The 23,816-nt window shown below is 43.1% G+C and overlaps 1 pseudogene; it reads right to left on the bottom strand.

Moving 5' to 3' along the window:
- Window positions 1–7,527: 7,527 nt before the first annotated feature.
- Window positions 7,528–7,645, bottom strand: LOC124799593 (annotated as a pseudogene).
- Window positions 7,646–23,816: the final 16,171 nt, after the last annotated feature.

Genomic DNA, 23,816 nt, shown 5'->3' with positions numbered 1-23,816 from the left:
TTAAAAGTTGAATCCCATAGTGCTCAGAGTCATTTTTGAACGCAGATTCTAGACAGAGATTCATTGGAAGAATCCTAAGGAAATGCAGTCCGAAAACAAACGAAGTAGGTTACAGTACACATGTTCTCCCACTGCTTGAATACTGCTCACCGGTGTGGGATCCGTACCAGATAGGGTTGATAGAAGAGAGAGAGAAGATCCAACGGAGAGCAGCGCGCTTCGTTACAGGATCATTTAGTAATAGCGAAAGCGTTACGGAGATGATAGATAGAATCCCGTGGAAGACTCTGCAAGAGAGACGGTCAGTAGCTCGGTACAGGCTTTTGTTGAAGTTTCGAGAACATACCTTCACCGAGGAGTCAAGCAGTATATTTCTCCCTCCTACGTATATCCCGCGAAGAGACCATGAGGATAAAATCAGAGAGATTAGAGCCCAAACAGAGGCATACCGACAACCTTTCTTTCCACGAACAATACGAGACTGGAACAGAAGGGAGAACCGATAGGAGTACTCAAGGTACCCTCCGTCACACACCTTCAGGTGCCTTGCGGAGTATGGATGTAGATGTAGATGTACATGCTTTAAGCACGCCAATAGTTTGTGACGGGCGATGACATCACGGCGATTGTAAATACAATTATTCCGTCTAACCTATCCAGTAAAGGCAGATAACCATCCTTTTCTGTTTCCCTGGTGAAATGGATGTTCTAGTGAATAGAGTTCAGACGATGTAAAATGTCATTAATTTTATCTATGAGTATGAAAGTGAGGGCTGGTTGTGGGTCGTTCCTGGATTGCTCAGTCGGTAAGAGATTCTAAATTCGGTCCGGCGTATGGTATCCATGTGCCACGCTTTATTCAGTTTACACTCTGAATAGTACCGTCTTTTATATCGGTGTGTGCTGAGCATAACATATGACTTTTTCATGTGTTTGATGTGATCTGTCGAATCAGGAATGAAGAGCGCCACGGTTTCTGAAAGCAAATTAATTATTCGTGTGTTTCGCTACTGTACAGCGTCACTTGTCACAGTCATTTATCTTTCAAAGTTTTGACAACGAATTTGGTTGTAATTTTAGCTCCATTGTTGTGGTCAGTTTCCGATTATAGAGGGGAGTGACGTGTACCTAAGAGAGGCATCGTAAATGGCGGTGTTAATCGTGCGGTTACGTCTGTGGTTAGTTAAAAAAACATGAAACAGTGGAGAGGGATAGAGCGGAGGGCGCGCATTTGCGGACACGAACAAATAATAGCTACTGGTGCCATGAGACAACTAACCGCAGGTTCAACCATGCAATAGCGAAACTACTCTTCTGCATAAACTATTCACAGTTATGCAGTATAGACCGCTGTGGAACATTTTACAACAGAAAATTTTAATATCCGAATCTTTTGTTATTTTGCTGTTACCTGTCATTAGTAATTGTATAGTGAAGTATTCCTTTCGGCGTTACGATTCCACATGTTGTTTGAAAGAAAGTTCTTGGAATGCATGCTGAATATTTGCGTGTGCGTAGATGTTGTTCAGGCGAAATTTGCATTGGTCCTGAAGATATGCCGGCCGGTTTGGCCGAGCGGTTATTGGCGCTTCAGTCTGGAACCGCGCGACCGCTACGGTCGCAGGTTCGAATCCTGCCTCGGGCATGGATGTGTGTGATGTCGTTAGGTTGGGTAGGTTTAAGTAGTTCTAAGTCCTAGGGGACTGATGACCTCAGATGTTAAGTCCCATAGTGCTCAGAGTCATTTGAACCATTTGAACCAAAAGATATAACACCGTCAATTGCGTCAGGAAATTGGAATATGGGCCTTAGCGCAGAGACTGAATTATAATTACAGGACATACGTTGTTCGTGTTGTTGTGGCCTTCAGTACGAAGACTGGTTTGATGCAGCTCCCCACGAAGTCTCTACTGTGGAAGTGTCAACTACTGCAACGTACATACTTTTGAATATGCCTACTCTATTCAAGCTCTTGGCTCTCTCTACAATTTTTGCCACCTACATTATCTTCCATTACCAAAATGACAATTCCTTCTTTTAGTCAAGTTGTGCCCTTAATTTATTTCATCCCTAATCGGATTCAGTGCTTCCTCACTAGTTCAGTCAATATACCCATCTAATTTTCAACATTCTTCTGTAGCACCGCACTTCAAAAATTTCTTTTATCTTTTTGCCTGAACAGCCTGTCGACCTTGTTTCACATCCATACACGGCTACTCTCAAAACATCTTCAAGATGAATTCCTAATACTTAAATTTACATTCAGTGTTAACAAACTTCTCTTTTTCTTGCTAGCCTGGATTATACATTCTCTCTGCTTCTGTCATCTACTACACGTAGTGTTTCGTTTCATAAACTAATTGTCACAACTCCCTGGTTTAATTCGAATATATTCTGTTACCCTCGTTTTACTTTCGTTGATGCTCATCCTCAAACTTCTTTTCAGGACACTTCGACTCTTATAGCTACAGTATGGTTTCTGTAAAAGTTGTCAACAACTTTTCTCTTCAGCGGAAACTGTTACTGTCTTCATGTACAACCCTACTGCCCCGGTCAGTTCACTGATTGCCAGTACTGGCAACCAGCACTCGCCGCCATTACTGTCCCTGTGTGCAGCGGCCTTAATCTGTTCGCACCGGAGTCCTATAACGCTGAGTAATTAAACTTTGGTCCTCCAGCGGATCCACTTCGACATAAATCAGTTTACGAGGGTCGGAACTTTAATAGTGGCAACTATTTATTTACAGGTCGTACAAAATAGATAGGTATTTCAAAGTTTTAATGACCTTCAAAGTAGTCACCAGCATTGTGTATAACCCGTTGCCAGCGATGTGGACATCATAGGATACTCTTAGCAGTGCCAGCTGTGTTGACAGTTCGAGCGGCGTGGTCTATTGCCCGACGAATTTGTAGCAGTTCTGAAGCAAATGCCGTGAAGTGTTCCCTTCAGTTTAGAACCCGAGTTGAACTTACGAGGGCTTAAGTCAGGGGAGTCCAGTAGGTGGCATAATATTTATCAACCCCATCAGTCAAACAAATAAGTAGCAGCTTGCACTGTGCGTGCTTGAGAATTGCCCTGCAAAATGATGCTCAGGTCCTGCAGAAAATATAATCATTCTTGGAACACAACCTACGACCAGCTTAGAGATAGAAGTGATGCCACTTTCTGCAGGACCTGACCACCATTTTGCATTTGCTGCAATTCGTAGCCCTCTAGCGGCAGAGGGCTGCACATACGTAGGCGTTAAGAATAATGATGTAGAATGTTAGTAATATTTATTTTATTTGAAAAGCTTAAATATTTTTCACACAAAAGAATTCGGAGAAATTACATTTCAGTACGCCCTCGCTTTTTCTAAGCAACTGTCTGATTTTAGATGGGATTATCTTTGATAATGTTGGGATGTATTTGACATTTACGTTTAGGATCAATCTTTTCGTTTATATATCACAAATAATTAGTGTTCCCTCCACCGGACACGTGACAAGCATCCACACACTACTCAGACTAGTGAGATACTTGGCGAATGGATTTGAAGTTACTGCATTAACTACTGTTCCTAGTTAGCGTCGCAGTAGACATAAAGTTGCTGGAAGGGCAGGAACACTGACGGAGTCGCCCACAAACGTCAACAACGACCAAAAAGCACATACCGTGAGATCAACCACCCTTGGAAGTCAATGGTGCAACGCGAGAGTTGTACCCCCTTATGGCCGATGCATCGAAGCATCTCACAGAAGTGATTTCAGGCGTTCCCCAAGGTAGTGTTATAGGACCTTTGCTGTTCCTTATCTATATAAACGGTTTGGGAGACAATCTGAGCACCCGTCTTCGGATGTTTGCAGATGACGCTGTCGTTTATCGACTACTAAAGTGATCAGAAGATTTAGAAAAAATATCTGAATGGTGCGAAACGGGGCAGTTGACCCTAAGTAACGAAAAGTGTGAGGTCATCCACATGAGTGCTCAAAGGAACTCGTTAAACTTCGGTTGGAATTGCGCCCTCTGTTTATTGATTGTATAGCCACTGAATTGCTATTTATTTATTTAATGGGATAATAATAATTATTAAAAGGTGGAAATTTTATTTATGCATTGATTTTACTCTTTCGATTGGTGCGAGTCAGCGATAGTGCAGTGCTGCTCGCTTTGGAAAATACACATTTTATAAGAATTATTTGGTCCAGGAAACACATTTGCGATCACGGTTGCGATTTAGACGGTATTCGCGTAACTGTACTGATTCAAAGTTATCGTTTCCGAAAGACGCAGGTTCGATTAAAGCTGTGTGCACTTTTGCGCGTAAAATGAAAATGTTCATAACACGTCGCGCAACAAAAAGAAACATGCGAATCACAACCGTGATCAAACGAAGAAAATATATGTTAACATAAATGTTCTTCGCTGTTATTCAGGACAGACCTTGCAAGGTTTAGTTATAGGAAATCACAAGACGTTGCAGTTAGGAGATATTTGTTTTGAATAACTTGTATTTACCTTTTCTCTCTCTCCTTTTTACAGCCTTTATACCTTCACATCGATTAAGGAACTTTTCCTTCTCTACCGACCAGTACGAGAACAAAATTCAGACTCAACCAAATGTCTTACATCGAAATATTACATGCTTAACCCTTAACAATCATATGTAGTTTCGTAGTACAAACAATGCTAATTTATTCCGTGCACCTGAAAGTCTTTGATACACTGAGCACAAAAATGAAAATAATAAAATTATAATTACATTTTTAATATCATGAATACTTCTTTAAATCATGAAAATAAGGTTTGACATCGTCGTAATATTAATTTTCATCGTTGTAGCACTACAGGTTACACGATGAATCAGTCCAATCTAAAAGCCGTAAATTCAACTAAATACCTAGGTATTACAATTACGAACAACTTAAATTGGAAAGAACACACAGAAAATGTTGTGGAGAAGGCTAACCAAAGGCTGCGTTTTATTGGCAGAACAGTTAGGAAATGTAATAGACCTATTAAGGAGACTGCCTACAATATGCTTGTCCGTCCTCTTTTAGAATTCTGCCGCGTGGTGTGGGATCCTTACCAGATAGGACTGACGGAGTATATCGAAAAAGTTCAAAGAAAGGCTGGACGTTTTGTATTATCAGGAAATATGAGAGAGAGTGTCACAGAAATGATACAGGATTAAGGCTGGAAATCATTAAAAGGCGTTTTCGTTGCGACGGAATCTTCTCACGAAATTCCAGTCACCAACTTTCTTCTCGGAATGCGAATATATTTTGTTGACACCGACCTACATAGGGAGGAACGATCACCACGATAAAATAAGGGAAATTAGAGCTCGTACAGAAAGATATAGGTGTTAATTCTTCCCGCGCGCTATACGAGATTGGAATAATAGAGAATTGCGAAGGTGGTTCGATCAGCCCTCTGCCAGGCACTTAAATGTGGTTTCCAGAGTATCCATGTAGATGGAGATGTAGATGTAGATTTAGATTGTCAAGAAATTGTCGTATACGCATATTGCATTATGGTGGCGAAAAAAAGAAATGAAAGAAATCAAATGAAATGAGCCGGCCGGTGTGGCCGAACGGTTCTAGGCGCTTCAGTCTGGAACCGCGCGACCGCTACGGTCGCAGGTTCGAGTCCTGCCTCGGGCATGGATGTGTGTGATATGCTTAGGTTAGTTAGGTTTAAGTGGTTCTAAGTTCTAGGGGACTGATGACCTCAGATTTTAAGTCCCATAGTGCTCAGAGCCATTTGAACCATTTTTGAAATGAAATGATCGTATGGCACTGATGGCCATGAGTACTACCAGGGGACGTTCGGCTGCCGAATTGCAAGTTTTTTCAGTTGACGCCACGTTGAGCGACTTGCGTGTCGATGATGACGAAATGATGATGAGGACAACACAACATCCAGTCCCCGAGCGGAGAAAATATCCGGCCCGGCACGGCAGTCAGAATGCGCTGACCACTCAGATAAGGGGGTAGACATTGTGGTGGCGCTCTGTCGTGATGAAAAATGAAATTTTCGGCATCCTCTCGCCGTTGTGGAAAAAGTGAGATCTCCAACATATCCAGGTACGTGGTTCCAGTAATCGTCTTTTCCTCAAAGAAGAACTGGCCGTAATCTTTCCTCGGGAAATGACGTAAAAGACGTATAAAGCCTTAGAGAGTCTCTTTCGCGATCGTCAACGACATTTTGGCGCTGTGTTCCCATAATCCTATGTCGAGGAGTGCAGAGGTTCAAGTGGCTCTGAGCACTATGGGACTTAACATCTTAGGTCATCAGTCCCCTAGAACTTAGAACTACTTAAACCTAGCTAACCTAAGGACATCACACACACCCATGCCCGAGGCAGGATTCGAACCTGCGACCGTAGCAGTCCTGCGGTTCCGGACTGCAGCGCCTAGAACCGCACGGCCACCGCGGCCGACTGAGGAGTGCAGAGTTCCACTAAAATTGCGCAAGAGAAAACGGTAAAGGAAAGTGTTATCTTCCACCTCCACTTCCAGAATGAGTTAAAAAAAACTCGGTTGAATGCGCTGTACGTCTTGGACGAGCACCTGGGGCTGAACTTTGTAGTCCCTTTACAGAAAGAACCAGTGGTTTGATGCTACTGGTGTCATCAGTGAATGCTTTGAAGCGGAGGAGGCGCTGTGCTCTACTCTCTTCGAAAATCACGCAGCACATTTGTATCTGAACTGCCACTGTAGAAACAGAGGACACACAGTGCCCTATGTTGGTGTGTGATCACTATCCTGACTCGAGGCACGTTGGATAATAAACGTGCGAACTACACCATGAGACCCCTAAATGCAACCACATGAACCGGCGACTTACAACTGCAGCGAAAGAAAACTTTAACTTTCGATGCGAATTTAAAACTCACCTAGCATTTGTAGATTATGAATAAGCACGTGACGGAATTCACAGAGATAAGTTAAGGAGCTATGATAGAAAAAGGGGAAATTGCTAAATATTTGACTCAAGTCGCGAAAAGTCAGCTATGAACACCAGAATTAGAATTGATACGGGTAAAGAGAAAACTCCTGAAATACAAACAGATGAATGAGTAAAGCAAGGGTGTAGCTTGCCACCATCACTACTCAGTATCTACTAACATGACATGATCAGAGAATGGAAAAGAGGCAGAACATCATCAGGCACAAATATTGGAACCTATAACCATATTAACACGATGATCAAGTTTGCATACAGGACAGTGAAGGTATGTTACAATGGCATTACATAGGCTAAATGAAATAAGTACAACATACAGTCTGACTCCACCTATCAATAAAACTGAAACAATGGCATTTTTGGGTATGCTCCTCCTCCCGAACAGGCCATGAATGCCCAACGGTACCGACCGGCCGCCGTGTCATACTCAGCCCATATGTGTCACTGGATGCGCATATGGAGGAGTATGTGGTCAGCACACCGCTCTCCCGTCGGTAAGTTTCCGAGACTGGAGCGGCTACTTCTCACTCAGGTAGCTCCTCAGTTTGCCCCACAAGGGCTGAGTGCACTCCACTTGCCAACAGCGCTCGGCCGACTGGATGGTCACCCATCCAAGTGCTAGCCCAGCCCGACAGCGCTTAACTTCGGTGATCTGACGGGAACCGGTGTTACCACTGCGCCAAGGCGGTTGGCCATTTTTGGGTATGCGTACAGTACAAATGAAAAGGGTCCTCAGTATAAACCGAGAGAACAAGTAGCCAGTTTCCAGCATTTAGGATGTGACATATTACGTACAAGATATGCTATAGGACTACAGAACAAAATTAATGTTAACCAGCGCGTATGCAGCACAATGAGGGGAAAACTTATGGGTAAAAGAAGGAAATAGACTCAACTGAAATTTTGTAAAGTAATAGCAGTCCCACTTCATTATATTGGGTGGAAAGTTGAACGCTGAGAAATAAAGATTTACAACGTGAAGCGTCAAAAATGAAATTTCTAAGATCGACGTAAGGGAGGACAAAATTAGAAATGAAGCAACAAGGGAAGAATTAGGCAAGCAGACTATAACCCAAGAGGCAATCCAATAGAAAGAAAAATGGAGAGTACATGTACTTCGTACGCCTCCACAAAGACTTCCTAAACTAGCGATGGGTTGTAACCCATGGAGCAAGAGAAGTTTGGGAAGACCGAATATGAGGTGGTGAGATCGGAATACGCCCTCGGCCTAAACCTGGTGAGACAGAAGAACAAGAAGAAGGAGAAGACGATGAACTTAAAATTCAACCCAAGCTTTTATCTTCATTCACGTACAACATATGGTCTCGTGGAACCGGAAGAATCATTCCGAGACTCCCTGTACTTTGTGTGCTTTTAACGGAGTATAAAGATATTTGAAATATGGCGTTATATGAGATTCGCAATGTAGTAGCGAAATATTTCAGGGCGGTCCATATGCCATGCCATTCTATTCAACTGAAAGAGCTGCCGTTATGTTCATTTATGTCTTTCTGCTCCAGTAGCCAGCGGACACAATTCCACCAGCGCTGAACGTGTGTGTAGATACATGGCTTCTTTCTTTATAGCCCTTTTTCACCACCCACTACCACACACACTCATTTATCGTCGTGCTGCATCCTGGCAACACTTGAAACGACGACTGTCTGAATCCAGAGTCTAGAACTTACAAAATGGATCATAGATTCTCTGAAAGTCATGCTACATTTCACTAAACGTTAAACCAACAAGCTTGCAAACATTCGTATCAATGCAGACTGACTAATTGCGCCAAGTGTATGTCCTGTGGCTGTTAAGCTTTCAGCTTTCAGCTTAGAAGGCATTGCTCACGTGAAGCTGCTAGCCCTTCTCTCACTAGCCATCATGCGAACCATGGTTGTAGGGCAGGAGGCATATTCCTTATACCTGGATGTCCGAAAAGCGTTTGACACACTGCCACATTGCAGACTATTAAAATAGTCCAAGTATAAGGGATAGTTTGCCAGATATGTGAGTGGCTCCAAACGTTTAAGTAATAGAATCCTGTTTTCTTCTGGAAAACGAGTGTTGAACGGAGAGAAAGGTATCGCCAGGAATGGACCAGGCAAATGAGATAGGACAGCTTTTGTTCTCTATGTACAGCACATAAACGACCCAACTGACAGGCTGAGTAGTGGAAGTGGGCTATTTAGGTTATTATGTTGGTGACGCCACGTAGCGCTCTGTATTAAAATCGCTGACTGCGCTGTGTGCAGTCTGTGGCTCGTTGGACTCATTATTGGATTATTCGTTAATGTAGTGTTGGGCTGTTGGATGTGAAGAGACCGTAGCGTTGGGCAGTTGAATGCGAGCCGCCAGCAGTGGTGGATGTGGGGAGAGAGAAGCCAGAGTTTAGAGATGTTAATATGAGCGGACGATCTGGACGTGTCCGTCAGAAAAAGGAAATTTGTAAAACTGAATGTCACAAAATTATATATATATATTATGACTTTTGAACACTATTAAGGTAAATACATCGTTTGTTCTCTATCAAAATCTTTCATTTGCTAACTATGTGTCTATCAGTAGTTATTGCCTTCAGTAGTTAGAATCTTTTATTTAGTTGGCAGTATTGGCGCTCGCTGTACTGAAGTATTTCGAGTAACGAAGATTTTTGTGAGGTAAGTGATTCATGAAGGGTATAGGTTATTGTTAGTCAGAGCTATTCTTTTGTAGGGATTTTTACAAGTCAGATTGCATTGCGCTGAAATATTGTGTGTCGGTTTAGAAATAATCAGAATAAGTAAAGAGAAAACTGTCTGTGTACGTTCAGCTTTACTCAGCTGTTTCAGTATCAAATAACGTAGAAGTTTACCAGCCCAGTCTTTCTTTACATTCAAAGGGGGAGTTTCACCAGGAATCTGCGACTGTTTGCTGATGACGTTGCAATGTACGGGAAAGTCATCGTCGTTGAGTGACTGCAAGAGGATACAGGATGACGTAGAAGGATTTTATACTTGGTGTGATGAATGGCAGCTTGCTGTAAATGTAGAAAAACGTGAGTTAGTGCAGATGACTGGGAAAAGCAATACGGTATTACTGGAGTGCTGCTTGACACAGATTCAAATGGCTCTAAGCACTATGGGACTTAACATCTGAAGTCATCAGTTCCCTAGACTTAGAACTACTTAAAAGTAACTAACCTAAGGACGTCACACACATTCATGCCCGAGGCAGGATTCGAACCTGCCACTGTAGCAGCAGCGCGGTTCCGGACTGAAGCGCCTAGAGACGCTCGGCCACAGCGGCCGGCCTACTTGACACAGTCACATCGGTTAAAATCTAGGCATAATGTTACAAACCGACATAAAACGGCACGTAAGGTCGGTTGTAGGGTAGGTGAATGGTCGGCTACCGTTTACTGGGAGAAATCTAGAAAAATGTAGCTCCTCTATAAAGCAGGGTACTGCGTACTTGAGTACTCTTGAAGTGATTGGGCTCCCCATCAGGTCGAAATAAAGGAAGACATTGAAGCAATTCAGAGGCGTTCTATTAAATTTGTTATCAATGAGTTCGACCAAGAACAGTTATTACGGAAATGCTCCGTGAACTCGCATGAGAATACCTGTATGAACGAAGACGTTCTTTTCGTGAAACGTTATCGAGAAATTTTAGAGAAACGGCGTTTGTGACACTGTTAAAAGATTCTACTGTCACTAACGTACATCTCGTTTAAGGACTCCGAAGACAGGTTCAGAGACATCATGACTTGTAAGAAAACATATAGACAGTCGCTGCACTTGCGAGTAGAGGAGGAACGCCTGATGAGAAGCGGTATTAGGTATACTCCGCCTTGGTACAAATTTTCATTCCTCGTATTAGTCTGCATAGATGTTTGAAACTTGAAAAAGTCTTTGGAACCATATAGTTCCGTTTCATTAGAGCATACTGGGTTAGTAGTTATACTTATTTATTGCCGGCTGGAGTGGCCGAGCGGTTCTAGGCGCTACAGTCTGGAACCGCACGACCGCTACGATCGCAGGTTCGAATCCTGCCTCGGGCATGGATGTGTGTGATTTCCTTAGGTTAGTTAGGTTTAAGAGTTCTAAGTTCTAGGGGACTGATGACTTTAGAAGTTAAGTCCCACAGTGCTCAGAGCCATTTGAACCATTTTGAACTTATTTATTCTTCCTACAGCAGTTTGGTTGCCGAGTCGAGACAAAGCCATTCAATATGTAAACATAATCGTATCAGCGAGCTATATACACACTGATGACACTGGGATTTGCGCCCCGCGAAACACCTGTCGTTGCTAGAAGTTTGGTCGTAGTTCCTTCACATTTGGGAGTTACGTGCTTAACGTGTGATGCCCATGATAGCTTATCGTCATTATGAAAAAATTGGAAATTGATGGTAAGGTCTTACGGGACCAAACTGCTGAGGTCATCGGTCCCTTGGCTTACACAGTACTTCACCTAACTTAGACCAACTTACGCTAAAGACAACACACACACCCATGCTCGAAGGAGGACTCGAACCTCCGACGGGGCGTCATTATGCAGTGCTAAGGTTCTGGAACCATGAACCATGAACCATGGACCCTGCCGTTGGTGGGGAGGCTTGCGTGCCTCAACAATACAGATAGCCGTACCGTAAGTGCAACCACAACGGAGGGGTATCTGTTGAGAGGCCAGACAAACGTGTGGTTCCTGAAGAGGGGCAGCAGCCTTTTCAGTAGTTGCAGGGGCAACAGTCTGGATGATTGACTGATCTGGCCCTGTAACACTAACCAGAACGGCCTTGCTGTTGTGGTACTGCGAACGGCTGAAAGCAAGGGGAAACTACAGCCGTTATTTTTCCCGAGGGCATGCAGCTTTACTGTATGATTAAATGATGATGGCGTCCTCTTGGGTAAAATATTCCGGAGGTAAAATAGTCCCCCATTCGGATCTCTGGGCGGGGAATACTCAAGAGGACGTCGTTATCAAGAGAAAGAAAACTGGCGTTCTACGGATCGGAGCGTGGAATGTCAGATCCCTTAATCGGGCAGGTTTAGAAAATTTAAAAAGGGAAATGAATAGGTTAAAGTTAGATATAGTGGGAATTAGTGAAGTTCGGTGGCCGGAGGAACAAGACTTTTGGTCAGGTGAATACAGGGCTATAAATACAAAATCAAATAGGGGTAATGCAGAGCATAACTTAATCATAGCTAACACTTGGTTCAAGAATCATGAAAGAAGGTTGTATACATGGAAGAACCCTGGAGATACTAAAGGATTTCAGATAGATCATATAATGGTAAGACAGAGATTTAGGAACCAGATTTTAAATTGTAAGACATTTCCAGGGGCAGATGTGGACTCTGACCACAATCTATTGGTTATGAACTGTAGATTACAACTGAAGAAACTGAAAAAGGTGGGAATTTAAGGAGCTGGGACCTGGACAAACTGACTAAACCAGGGGTTGTACAGAGTTTCAGGGAGAGCATAAGGGAACAATTGACAGGAATGGGGGAAAGAAATACAGTAGAAGAAGAATGGGTAGCTTTGAGTAATGAAATAGTGAAGGCAGCAGAGGATCAAGTAGGTAAAAAGACGAGGGCTGGAAGATATCCTTGGGTAACAGAAGAGATACTGAATTTAATTGATGAAAGGAGAAAATACAAAAATGCAGTAAGTGAAGCAGGCAAAAAGGAATACAAACGTCTCAAAAATGAGATCGACAGGAAGTGTAAAATGGCTAAGCAGGGATGGCTAGAGGACAAATGTAAGGATGTAGACGCTTGTCTCACTAGGGGTAAGATAGATACTGCCTACAGGAAAATTAAAGAGACCTTTGGAGAGAAGAGAACCACTTGTATGAATATCAAGAGCTCAGATGAAAACCCAGTTCTAAGCAAAGAAGGGAAAACAGAAAGGTGGAAGGAGTATATAGAGGGTCTATACAGGGGCGATGTTCTTGAGGACAATATTATGGAAATGGAAGAGGAGGTAGATGAAGATGAAATGGGAGATATGATACTGCGTGAAGAGTTTGACAGAGCACTGAAAGACCTAAGTCGAAACAAGGCCACGGGAGTAGACAACATTCCATTAGAACTACTGACAGCCTTGGGAGAGCCAGGCCTAACAAGACTCTACCATATGGTGAGCAAGATGTATGAGACAGGCGAAATTCCCTCAGACTTCAAGAACAATATAGTAATTCCAATCCCAAAGAATGCAGGTGTTGACAGGTGTGAAAATTACCGAACTATCAGTTTAATAAGTCACAGCTGCAAAATACTAACGCGAATTCTTTACAGTCGAATGGAAAAGCAGGTAGAAGTAGACCTCGGGGAAGATCAGTTTGGATTCCGTAGAAATGTTGAAACACGTGAGGCAATAATGACCCTACGACTTATCTTAGAAAATAGATTAAGGAAAGGCAAACCGACGCTTCTAACATTTGTAGACTTAGAGAAAGCTTTTGACAATGTTGACTGGAATACTCTCTTTCAAATTCTGAAGGTTGCAGGGGTAAAATACAGGGAGCGAAAGGCTGTTTACAATTTGTACAGAAACCAGATGGCAGTTATATGAGTCGAGGGACATGAAAGGGAAGCAATGGTTGGGAAGGGAGTGAGACAGGGTTGTAGCGTCTCCCCGATGCTATTCAATGTGTATATTGAGCAAGCAGTAACGGAAACAAAAGAAAAGTTGGGAGAAGGTATTAAAATCCATGGAGAAGAAATAAAAACTTTGAGGTTCGCCGATGACATTGTAATTCGGTCAGAGACAGCAAAACCGAGCGAGATGGCGCAGTGGTTAGCACACTGGACTCGCATTCGGAAGGACGACGGTTCAATCCCGCGTCCGGCCATCCTGATTTAGGTTTTCTGTGATTTTCCTATATCACCTCAGGCAAATGCCGGGATGGTTCCTTTGAAAGGGCACGGCCGATTTCCTTCCTCATCCTTCCATAACCCTAGCTTATGCTCCGTCTCTAATGACCTCGTTGTCGATGGGACGTTAAACACTAATCTCCTCCCTCCTCCTCTAGAGACAGCAAAGGACTTGGAAGAGCAGTTTAACAGAATGGACAGTGTCTTGAAAGGAGGGTATAAGATGAACATCAACAAAAGCAAAACGAGGATAATGGAATGTAGTCGAAATATGTCAGGTGATGTGAGGGAATTAGATTAGGAAATGAGACACTTAAAGTAGTAAAGGAGTTTTGCTATTTGGGGAGCAAAATAACTGATGATGGTCGAAGTAGAGAGGATATAAAATGTAGGCTGGCAATGATAAGGAAAGCGTTTCTGAAGAAGAGAAATTTGTTAACATCGAGCATTGATTTAAGTGCCTGGAAGTCGTTTCTGAAAGTATTTATATGGAGTGTAGCCATGTATGGAAGTGAAACATGGACGGTAAATGGTTTAGACAAGAAGAGAATAGAAGCTTTCGAAATGTGGTGCTGCAGAAGAATGCTGAAGATTAGATGGGTAGATCACATAACTAATGAGGAGGTATTGAATAGAATTGGGGAGAAGAGAAGTTTATGGCACAACTTGACAAGAAGAAGGGACCCGTTGGTAGGACATGTTCTGAGGCATCAGGGGATCACAAATTTAGCATTAGAGGCCAGCGTGGAAGGTAAAAATCGTAGAGGGAGACCAAGAGATGAATACACTAAGCAGCTTCAGAAGGATATAGGCTGTAGTAGGTACTGGGAGATGAATAAACTTGCACAAGATAGAGTAGCATGGAGAGCTGCATCAAACCAGTTTCAGGACTGAAGACCACAACAACAACAACACTGAATAGAATTGGGGAGAAGAGGAATTTGAGGAATTTGTGGCACAACTTGACTAGTAGAAGGAATCGGTTGGGAGGACATGTTATGAGGCATCAAAGTATCACCAGTTTAGTATTGGAGGTCAGCGTGGAGGGTGAAAATTGTTAGGGAGACCAAGAGATGAAAACACTAAGCAGATATGTAGTTTGGAGTAGTTACTTGAACATGAAGAAGCTTGCCCAGTATAGAGTAAGTATGGAAAGCTGCATAAAACCAGAACAACAACAACAACAAAGACTTATTGACTCTTTTTAACAGATAATGTGTTAGGAGTCATCAAGTTGCGAGCTAAGCCCGAAGTGATTGGGTGAAGACTAGTTATTTGGACTGGGGATCGCTGAGATGTCAGCTCGGCACGAGCTGGTGAGGCTGCCTTGGGCGGGCCGGAAGGCCTCTTGACCCGAATCTCGATCTGGCGGCAGCAGCACAGCAGAACAGGGCGCGAGCACGGGATCAGCGCAGGGCGGGTGAGGAGGGGGTGGAGAGAGGGCGGAAGTAGTGAGGGAGGGTGGAGGGGTCGATAGGCGGATCACAGGCGTGGCGGCGCCCGGGCCGGTCTCCGGAGGAATCACCGCACGCCCTCGCCGCTCCGGCAAAGTTTGCCCCCGCACTCATCCCCATTCCCGACAGGCTGTAAAAAAACATGAAAAATGCTACTGCTGCCGTCACTGGTAAATCAAAAGACTGATGTGTGCTAGTATCGGATTTTCAGGAGGGCCCGGACGTTATTAGGGCCTTGACGAACATAGCGTATCTTGCATCTAGGCGGCTCTCTACATTTACGTACGGGGCAGTGCTATACCTGGAGGACAGTGCAACTAGGAACACATGGTGTTTCCTAGACGGTGGTTTTAATCTGGTGGCTTTTAGAACGGCATGAAGGAACGCGCACTAGAAACCGCCATAAATATTTCCGGCATTACCGTTTTTGTTCTTGTCATGAACCATGGACCTTGCCGTTGGTGGCTTGCGTGCCTCAGCGATACAGATGGCCGTACCGTAGGTGCAACCACAACGGAGGGGTATCTGTTGAGACGCCAGACAAACGTTTGGTTCCTGAATAGGGGAAGCAGCCTTTTCAGTAGTTGCAGGGCAACAGTCTGGATTATTGACTGATCTGGCCTTGTAACACTAACCAAAACGGCCTTGCTGTGCTGCTACTGCGAACGGCTGAAAGCAAGGGGAAACTACAGCCGTAATTTTACAGCTTTACTATGTGGTTACCATCGAGTAGATTTAAGTGTCAGGAAGTCGTTTCTGAAAGTATTTGTATGGAGTGTAGCCACGTATGGAAGTGAAACATGGACGACAAATAGTTTGGACAAGAAGATAATAGAAGCTTTCGAAATGTGGTGCTACAGAAGAATGATGAAGATTAGGTGGGTAGATCACATAAATAATGAGGAGGTATTGAATAGAATTGGGGAGAAGAGAAGTTTATGGCACAACTTGACAAGAAGAAGGGACCCGTTGGTAGGACATGTTCTGAGGCATCAGGGGATCACAAATTTAGCATTAGAGGCCAGCGTGGAGGGTAAAAATCGTAGAGGGAGACCAAGAGATGAATACACTAAGCAGATTCAGAGGGATGTAGGTTGCAGTAGGTACTGGGAGATGAAGAAACTTGCACAGGATAGAGTAGCATGGAGAGCTGCATCAAACCAGTCTCAGGACTGAAGACCACAACAACAACGAAAACAACAACAACGAGGAAAGAGGTTGTGTTTTGTGTAGCGTTTTCAGATATTACCCGATCTACCGGGTGATCAAAAAGTCAATATAAATTTGACAACTTCATGAACCACGGTATAATATAGATAGAGAGGTAAAAATTGACACGCATGCTTGGAATGACATGGTGTTTCATTAGAACAAAAATAAAAAAAAAGTTCACAAAATGTCCGACATGCTATTATTGGCTTTGGGGTTACCTGAAGTCGCAAGTCTATCGTGATCGACCGACATCTCTAGGGATGCTGAAAGATAACATCCGACGCCAATGCCTCACCATGACTCCGGACATGCTGTACAGTGCTGTTCACAACATTATTCCCCGACTACAGCTATTGTTGAGGAATGATGGTGGACATATTGAGCATTTCCTATAAAGAACATCATCTTTGCTTTGTCTTACTTTGTTATGCTAATTATTGTTATTCTGATGAGATGAAGCGCCATCTGTCGGACATTTTTTGAATTTTTGTGTATTTTTGGTTCTAATAAATTCCCATGTCATTCCAAGCACGTGTGTCAATTTGTACCTCTCTATCTACATTATTCCGTGATTTATTGTTTTCATATTTATATTGGCTTTTTGATCACCCGGTATATAATTAAGTGCTGTTTCTACACATCGTAGAAGCAAAGACGGAAATAAAAGAAAGGTTTAAGAAGGGTATTAAAATTCAAGGTGAAAGGATTTGAGTGATAAGATTTGCTGAATACATTGGTATCCACAGCGAAAGTAAAGAGGAATTAGAGGATGTGTTTAATGGAATGAAGAAACGAATGAATACAGAATATGAATTGAAGATAAATCGAAGAAAGACTAAAATTATGAGAAGCTTCAGGAATGAGGACAGCGACAAACTTATCATCGAAATTGGTGATCGCGAAGTAGGTGAAGTAAAGAAGTGCTGCTGCCTAGGCACCAAAATAACCCTTGACTGGCGGTGCAAGGAGGACATAAAAAGCAGACTAGCGTTAGCAAAATGGTCACTTCTGGCCAACGGAAGTCTGCTAGTATCAAACTTGGGCCTTAATTTGAGGGAGAAATCTGAGAATGTATGTTTGGAGCACAGCATTGTACGGTAGTGAACCATGGACTGTGGGGAAACCGAAACAGAAGAAGCTCGAAGCGTCAGCGATTTGGTGTTACAAAAGAATGTTGAAAATTAGGTTCACCTTTAAGATAAGTAATGAGGAATCTCTCCGCAGAATCGGCGAGGAAATGAACGTATGGAAAACACTGTCAAGAACAAGGGACTGGGTGATAGGACATTTCCTAAGACATCACGGAATAGCTTCCATGGCACTAGAGGCAGCTGTAGTGTGTAAAAACTGGAGATTAAGGCAGAGATTGGATAACATCTAGCAAATTTTGAGGACGTAGGTTGCAAGTGTTACTCTGGGGGTGAAAAGGTTGCCACAGGAAAGGAATTCGTGGCGGGCCGCATTAAACCAGTCGGAAGACTGATAACTAAAAAAAAGTGCTGTATGATATATTAAAGTTCCTTGCAAGGTATTGTTAATTCTTCGATTACAGAGTTTTATGGTCAGTAAGATTCCGTATATTTTTAAAACTTATTACATATCGTGTGGACGGTTCAGGCATACTCCTTCATTCGTGCACCAGCTTGCACCTTGAAGCGGATGGAGGTCTTCTGCCATGGTTCAAATAGCTCTGAGCACTGTGGGACTTAACATCTGAGGTCATCAGTCCTCTAGACTTAGAACTACTTAAACCTAACTAACCTAAGTACATCACACACATCCATGCCCGAGGTAGGATTCGAACCTGCAACTGTAGCAGCAGCGCGGTTCCGGACTGAAGCGCCTAGAACCACTCGGCCACAACGGCCGGCTCTTCTGCCATGGAACACGTGATATTTATAAAGATAACTGAGTTTATTTAATATTCCAACTATTCCCCGTCTCTTAAATATGTAGATTTGTGTTAGTACCCGATAGTCCCAGTGTAAAAACGTTTTCACCTTATCCTGATTTTTGATAATATTTCCCCTTAATATGTTATGACTTACTGACTATTGCTGTGCAATAGAGTAATAATGTGACGCATAGGTTATTAAATACAATCTTAACACGATTTTGTCGTTTGCAACGCCTTCAGATATGAGGAGAAAATTTTTACCTAGGTACATGACCATGTTATACCTTGGATCACATTTTCACATAAGGAAAAACATTACTTTTCCAGATTAATTTTTGTATAAGGGTGCTCTAAAAGTTTCTGCCCGAACGCAATGTAGTCCACAATCGGTATGCCAATAAGGCGAAATCGCCGTGAGCACTGAGGCAACCATTCTACCGACGCGCCACGTTAAAGATACCTGTTTAATAAAACCCCGTATCTTTCTGTGTGAAGAAGTCCGCAAGTGCCCGCTCCACATCCTCGTCAACCCTTCAAGGTCTTTTTTAAGATACCGAGTGGATGATAATCGCATGTGGAGATATAAGGACTGCAAAGCGGGTACTCGAGTGTCTTCCACTAAAGTGGCGTAATTTCTGCGTTACAATATTTGCTATATTGTGTCGTTCACTATCATGAACCACCTTGTGCACCATACAGAACAGTGGTTTTCGACAGACATGCTGTCTCCTACACATTCTTCATTCTTCGATGGGTGTCTATCGATGTTTCTTCTTCGCCGGCCGTTTTGGCAGAGCGGTTCTAGGCGCTTCAGTCTGGAGCCGCGGGACTGCTACGATTGCAGGCTCGAATCCTGCCTCGGGATTGGATGTGTGTAATGTCCTTAGGTTAGTTAGGTTTAAGTAGTTCTAAGATCTAGATGACTGATGACGTTAGATGTTAAGTCCCATAATGCTCAGAGCCATTTGAACCATTTTCTTCTTCGGCAGCCAAGAAAAGTATAACAGCACGTTGCTCCTGTGCGGACGCATTTGGTGATAACGTCACCACAGTTTAAGTTTTCGCATTTGCCACACGCACGACGGTAAGACAAAAATGCCGCACTAAACGCTTGCTTACACGTCTGTGCTTAAACAGGGTGAACATTAATAAAATTGATAAACAGCAGGGACGGTTTGCTGACTTGAAATGTAGGGAAAAATGCCCTATGAACACATGTCCACAAACGGACGGTGTGAGTGCAACGACAACAAATCGTCTCGGAACACAGTACAGAACTACGTCGCATCCACGTCACAACACATTTTCAAAGTGGCCTCCGTGGGATGAAATGCACGCGTTCACGCGTCGATTCATGGACTGCCGCACTTTTTCGCTCGTTCCGGCCACTCCCCGAATAGCGTCATAGGAGTCGTGAACACTCTGTTGACGGGTTTGGACATCAGAAACTGGTTTAGATACGCCAAGAGGACAAACTCCAGGGGGTTTAAGTCCAGTGATCTAAAAGGTCCTCCACGTCCTATCCAACGGACGGGGAAGATGATGTTGAGGTGTCGGGGAAGGTGTCGGGGAGGTGGTGCTTCGTGATAAAGAAACCACATAACCAGTCGTACTGCCATAGGCACATTTTCAAGTAGCCTAGGTATTCTGCAGAAGTAGAGGCATTGTGAAACAATAAGAGGTCTAAGTACGTGGTCTCCCAGAAAACCTGTCCACACATTGATGCTGAACGGATGCTGATGAGACACCCCAACCATTCCCCGAGGATTGTCTGTAGCCCACAGATGATGATTACGCAGAGTGATGATACCAATTCTGGTAAAGGTTGTTTCGTCGATAATGAGGACTGATGACAGAAATCGCGTAACTGTGAAGGTCTGGTGCAACAACCATCAACAAAATCCTCCCGTAGAGGGAAATCCATTGCTGATAATTCTTGCACTCGTCACAGGTGACAGAGACAGCAGCGGTTGTCAATGCAGCATACACATGATCTTCCTTTGGCTTACAGCATGATGGCGGGACACTTGCCTTTTTGCCAGTAGGTAATCCAGTCCTGCAGTCTATGGTTTTATTAATGCACACAATGTAAAGTAAATCCCATCATTTCCAAACGCAACAAGATAATGGATCAAACTTTCGTGCAAGCGAAAATTCTGAAAAGTGTTCCAAGGTACATATCCTCCCCTACAGTTAATACGTTAACAACTGAATGACTTAGGAAGAAATTTAAGCACGGCAAATGGAAACAAGGTGTTTCAACGGTCTTCAGCAGCACTTTGTAAGAGTAATACAAAGTGGGTATGATAGCATTTAAATTGAAATGTTGAATGAAGTGGCGCATGATAAAATAACCCAAGGGTATCCTATCGCCTGCTCTCTCTAATTTTTATGTTTTCCATATAAATGGAAAAATTATTATAAAAACACATTAAATAAGTCTATGCCACACACAAAATTTCTTTGCACAAGACCAAAAGTTTTCATCTAGCATACGAGGCGGCTGCACCACCTTGAGAAGGCGGCAACTGAATATAACTCAAATGTGTCCACATCAAAAGCAAAATTGATAATTTAGAGGATGTAAATCAGTTGAGGCTGAAATAGTCACTGAGAACGAAACAATGGACTATGTTGTCAAATTCCTTTTCCTCGCATATAACATTATTTCAATATCAAATGATGATGTGAAGAGGAATCTAAGAACCTTTCAGGATCTATGTTCTACAGTCAAACAGTAGCAGAAGAGAATCAGTGCTAAAACTGAATAAATATAATGACCGTGCCAATGTTTTTGCATGGACGTGAAAGTTGAACCATACTAAACGACAGACAGAAACGATAGAAAGTGAGAGTCGTTAGCATCATACTTAAACAAAGAATTGATATCATTTAGCGTCAGTATGATGGGTTTAGAGGGATTGTGGATGAATTTTAAACTGACTGTAAATCGCGCTCATGAGGAGAACGTCCTGAGTAAGTGGATTAAGAATGGGAAAAGATCCACCACGATTTAATAACAAAATAAGCAAAATGCTGAGGAAGCAGGGTTTGTTGCACTCTTGGTTTAAAAAAGACTACTTCAGCCTCGAAGGGCAAAAGTTAGTAGAAACTGGTGTGTCTATTAAAAGATCGATACTCGAGGCATACAACATCCACCTTCATTCCTTAGCGAAAGAAATTGCTGAGAACCCGAGAAAATTCTGGTCCCACTTAAATCATAAATTGATCGAAGGCTTCTAACCAGTCACCCGCCAACCGGTCTAGTATTACGATAAAAGACAAGAAAAGGAACGACGAAGATTTAAATCTCACGATAAAAAAATCTTTCACGCTGTAGAATCGTACAGACATACCATCGTTTGACCATCGCACAGACTTTCGTATGGAGGACATAGAAATAGTCATCCCTGGCGCTGAGAACTGTCTGGAAGAGTTGTAAAAAAGGAAAGTCGCCAGTTCTGGATGGAACCCCAATTCTATTTCTTGGTCAACACAAAGATCCAAACGACTGCAAAAATTGGGATAACTGCTGCTTATAAGAAGGGTAAAAGAACGTATTCGCAAAATTACGTACTAATAAACTTACCATCAAGTTTCCAAATGGTTCATATGGATCTGAGCACTATGGGACTTAACATTTGAGGTCATCACTCCCTTAGAACTTTGAACTACTTAAACCTAACTAACCTAAGAAGATCACAAACATCCATGCCGGAGGAGGTCGCACGGTTCCAGACTGAAGGGCCTAGAACCGCTCGGCCACTGCGGCCGGTTACCATCAAGTTTCTGCAGAATTCTTGGGCATATTCTAAGTTCGAACATGACAAATTTTCTTGAGACAGAAGAGATTTTGTCCACAAATTAGTCGGATTTAGAAAGAATTGCTTGTTCGACACTGACCTTGCCCCTTTCTCGTACTATATACTGCGAATCCGGGATGAAGGCTGGTTCCGTATTCTCAGGTTTACGGAAAGCGTTTGACACAATTCTCTACATATGTGAGTGGCTCGAAGACTTCTTAAATAGCAGAGCCCAATAGCGCCGGCCGCTGTGACCGAGCCTCAGTCCGGAACCGCGCTGCTGCTACCGTCGCAGGTCCGAATCCTGCCTCGGGAATGGATGTGTGTGATGTCCTTAGGTTAGTTAGGTTTAAGTAGTTCTAAGTTCTAGGGGACTGATGACCTCAGATGTTAAGTCCCATAGTGCTGAGAGTAATTTGAACCATTTTTTATTTATTTATTTTTTGAGACCCCAATACGTTCTTGTGAACAGCGAGTGGTTATCAGAGGCAAGGGTATCGTCAGGAGTGCCCCGGGAAAGTATGATACGACTGCTCGTAATGTAATATAAATTCTGATGAAGACTCCCTTAGTTTAGGAGTCTAAACCATGGTCAATTCGACCATAGAATCCATTGCAACCAGTGGGCTGTCTTTAATAAAAAATAAAAAATAAAAAAAAGAGAGAGAGAGAGACTGGTTGATGACGACGCTGTACTATACGGGAAAGAATCGTCGTTGAGTGAAAGATACAGGATGACTAAGATACAATTTTTATTTGGTGCGATTAATGGCAGCTTGGCAGCTTTCCTCTAAATTAATGCAGACAAGTAGGAAATCAATCCTGCAGTGCTCGATTAAATATTTGGGTGTAACGCTGCAAAGCGATATGGGATCGAGCGAGCACTTAACGCCGGTAGTAAGGAAGGCGATTTGTCGACTCCGGTTTATTATGAGAATTCTAGGAAACTGTAGCTCATCTGTTAGGGACACCACGTATAGAATACTAATTCGACGAATTCTTGAGTGCTGCTCAAGTGCTTGGCACGCCACCAGGGTGGACTGAAAGAAGACGAAGCAATTCAGAGGCGTGTAGCTAGATCTGTACTGGTCGGTTCGATCAACACGTCGGTATTATGGAGGTGATTCATTTACTTAAATGGGAATTTGTCGAAGGAAGTCGACGTTCTTTTCACGAAACACTGTTGAGAAATATATAATGCAAATTAAAGGTGAAATGAGGAGAAAGGAACGGGTAATGATTATTGATGTCAGCTGCATCGGGACATGATGCGGAACCAGCGACGATGAGTGAAAATGTTTACCCAACCAGGATTCGAAGCCAGGATCTCCTGCCTACTAGGCAGCTGCGACAACCACTGCACCACCCACGCACAGTATTTATCGCAATTACGCAGACTATATCGACACGTCTGTCGGCGACCCAGATTCTCTCCTAGCGCCACCTATCCTCAGTCCCTGTCCACGTCCTCCATTAATATAACTTCTGAGAAAATTTGGAGAATCGGCATTTGTGTCCGACTGCAGAACTATTCTATTGCCACCAACGTAGATTTCGCTTACGGGTCACTAGAGAAACTAGGGCTTGTACAGTGGCGAATGGGCTTTTCATCACATCCGTTCGCGAGTGGGACGGG

This window comes from Schistocerca piceifrons, chromosome 5, assembly GCF_021461385.2.
Source record: "Schistocerca piceifrons isolate TAMUIC-IGC-003096 chromosome 5, iqSchPice1.1, whole genome shotgun sequence".
In the NCBI taxonomy this organism is placed as follows: domain Eukaryota; kingdom Metazoa; phylum Arthropoda; class Insecta; order Orthoptera; family Acrididae; genus Schistocerca; species Schistocerca piceifrons.
Note: the sequence above shows the minus strand (reverse complement) of the source record. Positions and strands in the feature narration are given on the sequence as shown.